A 7718-nucleotide genomic window follows, 5' to 3' on the forward strand; every position below is an offset into this window, starting at 1 on the left:
ACAAACGGAAGGTCAAATAGAACAAGTTGTCCAACAACTTTAGGCTGTGCACGCCACACGAAAGAAGAACTCAGCTCCCGGGAGAGCGATAGCTAGGAATGAATGAATGTTCTCAGGATTCAGACTGAGGGCTAAAGATAAATTAGCCTACTGTTGGACGTTACCAATGGTTCAATGTTTAGTTTAGAGATACAGTGTGGAAACAGGCCCTTCGGCCCACCGAGTCCGCTCTGAACAGCGATCCCCGCACACTAACACTATCCTACACACACTAGGGACAATTTACACACTTATACTTGCCAATTAACATACAAACCTGTACGTATTTGGAGTGTGGGAGGAAACTGAAGATCTCGGCGAAAACCCACGCAGGTCATGGGGAGAACGTACAAACTCTGTACAGACAGCGCCGGTAGTCGGGATAGAACCCGGGTCACTGGCGCTGTGAGGCGGCAACTCTACCGCTGCGCCATCGTGCCGCCAGAATCAGAAGAAGGGTCTCGACCCGAAATGTCACCCATCCTTTTTCTCCAGAGATGCTGCCTGACTCCAACACTTAGTGTCTAAATAATGTATTTGATGGATCCATAACCTGTGTCTTGTTTCTAGATGGTGCAGGGGGATGAGGATCAAGTGGGAGAGCTGCAAAACATCATCGCCAACCTGACGGGTAAGGAAGACCAACATATTTACAACACACACGACCGCTCTTAGTTTAGGAGATATTAGAGAGGAGGTTGTGAAACTGTCTCCGGAGAGAGGAGGAGAACTTCTTCAAAGTAGGCATACCTTGAGGAGATATTAGAGAGGAGGTTGTGAAACTGTCTCCGGAGAGAGGAGGAGAACTTCTGCCTCACCCTTAAGGGGCAGGAGAACAATTTTGCTAGTCCCTGCTGTCTCCTCCCCTTCCTTAACCCTCTATTTTGGGAGAGAAAAATGCTCACGGCAGACCAAACGTGTTAAACAGAAATTGGTCAGATATTGAGCTTTACACAGTGAGAAATCATGTGAAATAATCACTGAATTTTAAATGAATGTACCTGCATGTTATACTGTTTAGTTTGGAGATACAACCAGATAGTCTGCTTGATACAACCAGTTTAGTTTGGAGATACAACCAGATAGTCTGGTTGATACAACCAGATTAGTTTGGAGATACAACCAGATCCACTGAGTTCGCACCGACCCGCGATTTTTGTTACAGATTTGACAATTTTGTTTGGCGGCCAATCAATCGTTGTCTCTAAGGGGGTTGCATCCAATCACCAACCAGCTTGCTTTAAAATTCCCGTCCAATCACAAATAGATCTCCTCCCGTCCAATCAGCCGCTGTCTCCAAGGGCATTGTGTCCAATCACATAATGCAGTTTAATGGTAATTAGCTGCTACGGTAAAGGTTGGAAGCAGCGGAGCTACTGACAGTCAAACGGGAGGGAGCGGGAGAGATTCACACAGTGTAGAATCCATCACACCCTAGTGTACAATTTCATAATATATACTAAATAACTGGGCTGACACACCTTGGCTGGGAATCTGGGGTACACCAAAATTGTTCCCAATTGGGCCCCGCACCCCCTAAGGCCGGCCCTGAGAGTAGGGGCCCCGCCATCAGTTTTCTAATTGGGCCCCGCAATTCCTAGCACCGGCCCTGTTCGGCCCGAAACGTCGCCTATTTCCTTCGCTCCATAGATGCTGCTGCACCCGCTGAGTTTCCCCAGCAATTTTGTGTACCTTCGCTCTTAGTTTAGGTTAGTTTAGAAATACAGTGCGGAAATGAGACCTTCGGCCCACCGAGTCTGCACCGACCTGCGATCCCAGCACACTTACACTACAACCTACAGACCTGTACGTCTTTGGAGTGTGGGAGGAAACCGGAGCACCCGAAGGAAACACATGGAGAGCGTACAATCCATGTGGAATTCTCTGCCTCAGGTGGAGGCAGGTTCTCTGGATCTAGAGCTAGATAGGGCTCTTAAAAATAGCGGAGTCAGGGGATATGGGGAGAAGGCAGGAACGGGGTACTGATTGTGGATGATCAGCCATGATCACATTGAATGGCGGTGCGGGCTCGAAGGGCCGAATGGCCTACTCCTGCACCTATTGTCTATTGCCCATTAGCTACAGACAGCACCCGTAGTCAGGATCGAACCCGGGTCTCTGGCGCTGTGAGGCAGCGACTCTACCGCTGCGCCACCGTGTGGCCCGATTATAATATTGTATTGTTGGATAAGCTGGTTTCGAACCACGCGTGCCGGAAATCAGTGGTGATCCTGTAGCAAAGTGTTGTCGTCAAACAAACATGAGACACCGATTTCACCATGATGCCATTCGCCATCCCCTATTTACACTAATCCTATACTTATAAGAACGTTCTTTTAGGAAGGAGATGAGGAGAATTGTACTCCTTATTACTAGTGTATATGGGCATGTTGGGCAAGGTGCGGACAAGTTGGGCCGAAGGGCCTGTATCAATGCTGAATGACTATGACTCTGTGACTCTATAAATGTTGGTGACGTATGCATTTTCAAAAGTGATTAAGGTTTTAATGCCTCTTTTTCTTCACCTATCCCATCCAACACTCATTTAATTACAGCTCCATCCCCACCGCCCTATGCGAAGAGGGTCGCGAAATATTAATCAGGAACTATACCCACACCTGCTAGGTTCACACCTCAGACACAGAGTGCTGGAGCAACTCAGCGGGTCAGGCAGCATCTCTGGAGAAAGAAGATGGGTGATATTTAGGGGTTGTTCAGAAACCCGGCTGGAAACGTCACCTATCCATGTTCTCCAGAGATGCTGCCTGACCCGCTGAGTTACTCCAGCACTCTGTGAAACGTCACCTATCCATGTTCTCCACAGATGCTGCCTGACCCGCTGAGTTACTCCAGCACTCTGTGAAACGTCACCTATCCATGTTCTCCACAGATGCTGCCTGACCCGCTGAGTTACTCCAGCACTCTGTGAAACGTCACCTATCCATGTCCTCCAGAGATGCTGCCTGTCCCGCTGAGTTACTCCAGCACTTTGTGTTTATCTTGGGTGTGAACCAGCGTCTGCAGTTCCGTTCTACACAGGTTCACAGCGAGGTCTCTCTTCTTTCCTCAGTCTCCTCTTCCATTTTATGCACTTGTATAATGTCAGGATTTTCCTGCTGTCTGTGTTAATGGTGATATTTGTGCTCGGCAGCGGAAGTTCAGAGACACAAAGGGCAGTTGAAGGAGTGTGACGGAAATCTGAGCAGAAGCATCGAACAAATACAAATGAAGACTGAGGAGATCAACAAGTGCAAACTGGAGAGGTGAGTGACAACAAGGTCCATTTACATGGGATTTGCAGCTGGAGCTCCCTGTCACCTAATGCCATAGAGTGATACAGTGTGGAAACAGGCCCTTCGGCCCAACTTGCCCATACCGACCATAGGGTCATAGAGTGATACAGTGTGGAAACTGGCCGTTCAGCCCAACTTGCTCACACCGGCCAACATGTCCCAGCTACACTCGTCCCATCTGTCCGAGTTTGGCCCATGTCGCTACAAACCTGTCCTATCCATGTACCTGTCTAACTGTTTCTTAAATGTTGGGATAGTCCTTGTGGCTAAAGGGATCAGAGGGTATGGAGAGAAGGCAGGCACGGGATACTGAGTTGGATGATCGGCCATGATCATATTGAATGGCGGTGCAGGCTCGAGGGCCGAATGGCCTACTCCTGCACCTATTGTCTATGTTTCTATGTTTCTTTAGTCCCTGCCTCGACTATCGCCTCTGGCAACTCGTCCAACAATGACACCCATCCCATGTCTCTGAAGCAACATGGAGTGACAGAAACTTAAATAAAACTAATATAAAAAGTGAAGTGAATGTGAATGTTTACATCCCAGCGGTATGAACGTTGACTTCTCTAACTTCAGGTTGCCCTTTCTCTCTCTCTCTCTCTCCTTCCCCTCCGACTTCCCAGTTCTCCCACTAGTCCTACTGTCTGCGCCCACTTTCTTCCTTTGTCCTACCCCCACCCCTGACATCAGTCCGAAGAAGGGTCTCGACCTGAAACGTCGCCTATTCCTTCGCTCCATAGATGCTGTCTCACCCGCTGAGTTTCCCCAGCATTTTGTGTCTACCTTCGATTTTACCAGCATCTGCAGTCCTTTCTTAAACATGCCCCAGCAACACCAGTCCCACTTGCCTGCGCTTGGTCCATATCCTTCCATACTCGTCCTATCCATGTACCCGTCTAACTGTTTCTTAAACGATGTGATAGTCCCTGCCTCAACTACCTCCTCTGGCAGCTCGTTCCATACACCCACCACCCTTTGCGTGAAAAGGTCACCCCTCGGATTCCTTCATCTTCAACCTATATCCTCTGGTCCTCGATTCACCCACTCTGGGTAAGAGACTCCGTGCGTCTACCCGATCTATTCCTCTCATGCTTTTGTGTACCTCTATAAGATCTCCCCTCATTCTCTTGCGCTCCAAGGAATAGAGACCCAGCCTACACAACCTCTCCCTATAGCTCACACCCTCTAGTCCTGGCACCATCCTCGTAAATCTTAGAAACATAGAAACATAGAAATTAGGTGCAGGAGTAGGCCATTCGGCCCTTCGAGCCTGCACCCCATTCAATATGAGCATGGCTGATCATCCAACTCAGTATCCCGTACCTGCCTTCTCTCCATACCCTCTGATCCCCTTAGCCACAAGGGCCACATCTAACTCCCTCTTAAATATAGCCAATGAACTGGCCTCGACTACCTTCTCTGAACCCTTTCAAGCTGGACAACATCTTTCCTATAACATGTTTAAGAATGAACTTAGAATGCTGGAAAATCGAAGGTAGACAAAAATGTTGGAGAAACTCAGCGGGTGAGGCAGCATCTATGGAGGGAAGGAATAGGTGACGTTTCAGGTCGAGACCCTTAAGGGTGAGGCAGCATCTATGGAGCGTAGGAATAGGTGACTTTTCGGGTCGAGACCCTTGGAGGTGAGGCAGCATCTATGGAGCGAAGGAATAGGTGACGTTTCGGGTCGACCCGAAACATCACCCATTCCTTCGCTCCATAGATGCTGCCTCACCCGCTGAGTTTCTCCAGCATTTTTGTCTACCTTTCCTATAACACGGTGCTCAGAACGGAACGCGATATTCTAAATGCGGCCTCGACAAAGTCTCATACAACTGCAACATTACCTTCTTTTCCAGAGATAATTGTAACCAGCTTCTCCAGGCGTGTAACCATGTGGGCTCTATACACAAGAAACATCCCTGGTGGCTCATGGTCGCCGTCTTCTCCGCACTGCGACTGTGCATTTAGAGGTAAGCATCCTCGTACCCAGCCATTCCCCCTTCCAACAATCACCTCAGAGAGGGTGGCCACGGTGGCGCAGCGGTAGAGTCGCTGCCTTACAGCGCTTGCAGCGCCGGAGACCCGGGTTCGATCCCGACCACGGGCGCTGTCTGTACTGACTCCCCGTGGCCTGCATGGGGTTTCTCCGAGATCTTCGGTTTCCTCCCACACTCCAAAGACGTGCAGTTTGTAGGTTAATTGGCTTGGTGTCTATGTACATTGTCCCCAGTGTGTGTGTGTGTAGGAAAGTGCCTGGAGACTTTGCGCCCCACCCAAGTTCCCGGAGGTTGCAGGTGGTTGCCGGAGGTTGTAGGTAGTGGAAGCAGGTAGGGAGACTGACAAAAACCTCCGGGAACCGCACGGAAATCTTGGGTTTTCTCTGAACCACCAGAGGTTTCCGTTCAGGTTTCCTAAATGGGACAGGGGCATTAGTGTGCGGGGATAGCTGTGGACTCGGTGGGCTGAAGGGCCTTTTTCCGCGCTGTATCTCTAAATTAAATTAAACTAAACAGTCTTGAGCATCGTCAAAGGTCATGGGGAGAAGGCAGGAGAATGGGGTTAGGAGAGAGAGATAGATCAGCCACGATGGGCCGATTAGCCTAAAGGGCCTGTCCCACTGTACGAGTCATCCCGACTATTTTTTACTCGTGGACATTCTACATCGTGCTGAAAAAACGTCCCGATTACCTGATGCCCCCGAGTCCCGATTACATGATGCCCCCGAGTACCTGCGGCTGGCATTATGAGCCGCTACGTAACATCCACGGACTCCTACCTACTCGTTACGGACATTCTGTGAGTTCGAATCAGGGGGAAATGCGGGAGAATTCGTGAATTGCCTCGTACAGTGGGACAGGCCCTTAATTCTGCTCCTATGACTCATGAAAATAATTGAAAAAAACTATTGTCAGACCCATGGGAAAATTTGAGGAAAGGGTGGGACTAACTAGAACGGGACAAAGCAACACAGACTCTCTGCACAATGTGGACCAAACTCTGCTCCTGTACAGCACGACAACTTTACAACTTTTTGTTTCATTATTAGGATCGTCCCTCTGATTGCACCACGAGAACAGTGCAGGATATTTTGGATTCTTCATTTGCTCTCAGCATCGAAAATCGAACTTTGATTCCTCTGTGCGAACTCTGTCCTACTGTCCAAGGTGCATTGAAACCAAATTAGCCAGTATAAGACTCCAAGCTTGACGGGCACTTATTTAAATATTTATGCCTATGTTGGAAATTTAATATAACACTGGAAACTCCCCAAAAGCTGAAAATACTCAGTGTCCATTGAAGATCTGAAGCAGGGTCTTTAACTTGAGATGTTAACTGGTAATTCTTCTGTTAATTAAATCTGTTAAAATGATTAGATTCTTGATTGGTACGGGTGTCAGGGATTATGGGGAGAAGGCAGGAGAATGGGGTTAGGAGGGAGAGATAGATCAGCCATGGTGCAGTAGACTTGATGGGCCGAATGGCCTAATTCTACTCCTATCCCTAATGAACTTAACAGAGAGGGTGATGAATTCTCAGCACCAAAGGGGTTACATAGAAACATAGAAACATAGAAACATAGAAAATAGGTGCAGGAGTAGGCCATTCGGCCCTTCGAGCCTGCACCGCCATTCAATATGATCATGGCTGATCATCCAACTCAGTATCCCATCCCTGCCTTCTCTCCATACCCCCTTATCCATTGGTTGTGGAGGGTGGGGAGCTGGAAGCAATTACAAAGGAGGAAGATATATTTTTGGTGTGAAACCTTGGCCAGACCAGATAGACACAAAATGCTGGAGTTAACTCAGTGGCTGGAACAGGCAGCATCTCTGGATAGAAGGAACGGGTGACGTTTTCGGGTCGAGACCCTTCTTCAGATGCCAGACCAGCCAAGTTCAGACATGATCACACTGAATGTTAAAGCATTCTCCTTGCTGACGTATATTTTCATGTGTTTCAAATTTTCATCATCTGCAACATTTAAAAAAAAATAATTTCCATGTGAGATGTGAGTGATTCTTGGATATTAATGGCAACAGGAAAAACTCTGGTTGATGGAATTATGTTATTCTCAGGTTAATAAATTGATTTATTTAATGTAAAATGGGGTCAGAATCAATGGTTTGGTGAGGAATTTGTTTGTTACCTGATTTGTAATAAAATTATAACAGTGTTCCGGTCTTGGAGTATTTATTTTCTACTTTGTTCTTGCTATATGCAACACATATTAAGCCATTGAGTTGCTGCCGCACAGCGCCAGAGACATGGGTTCGATCCCGACTGCAGGTGCTGTCTGTGTGGAGTTTTTCCGTTCTCCCTGTGACAGCCTGGGTTTGCTCTGGTTTCCTCCCACACTCTGAAGACGTACAGGTTTGCAGG

This window comes from Amblyraja radiata, chromosome 29 (assembly GCF_010909765.2).
Source record: "Amblyraja radiata isolate CabotCenter1 chromosome 29, sAmbRad1.1.pri, whole genome shotgun sequence".
In the NCBI taxonomy this organism is placed as follows: domain Eukaryota; kingdom Metazoa; phylum Chordata; class Chondrichthyes; order Rajiformes; family Rajidae; genus Amblyraja; species Amblyraja radiata.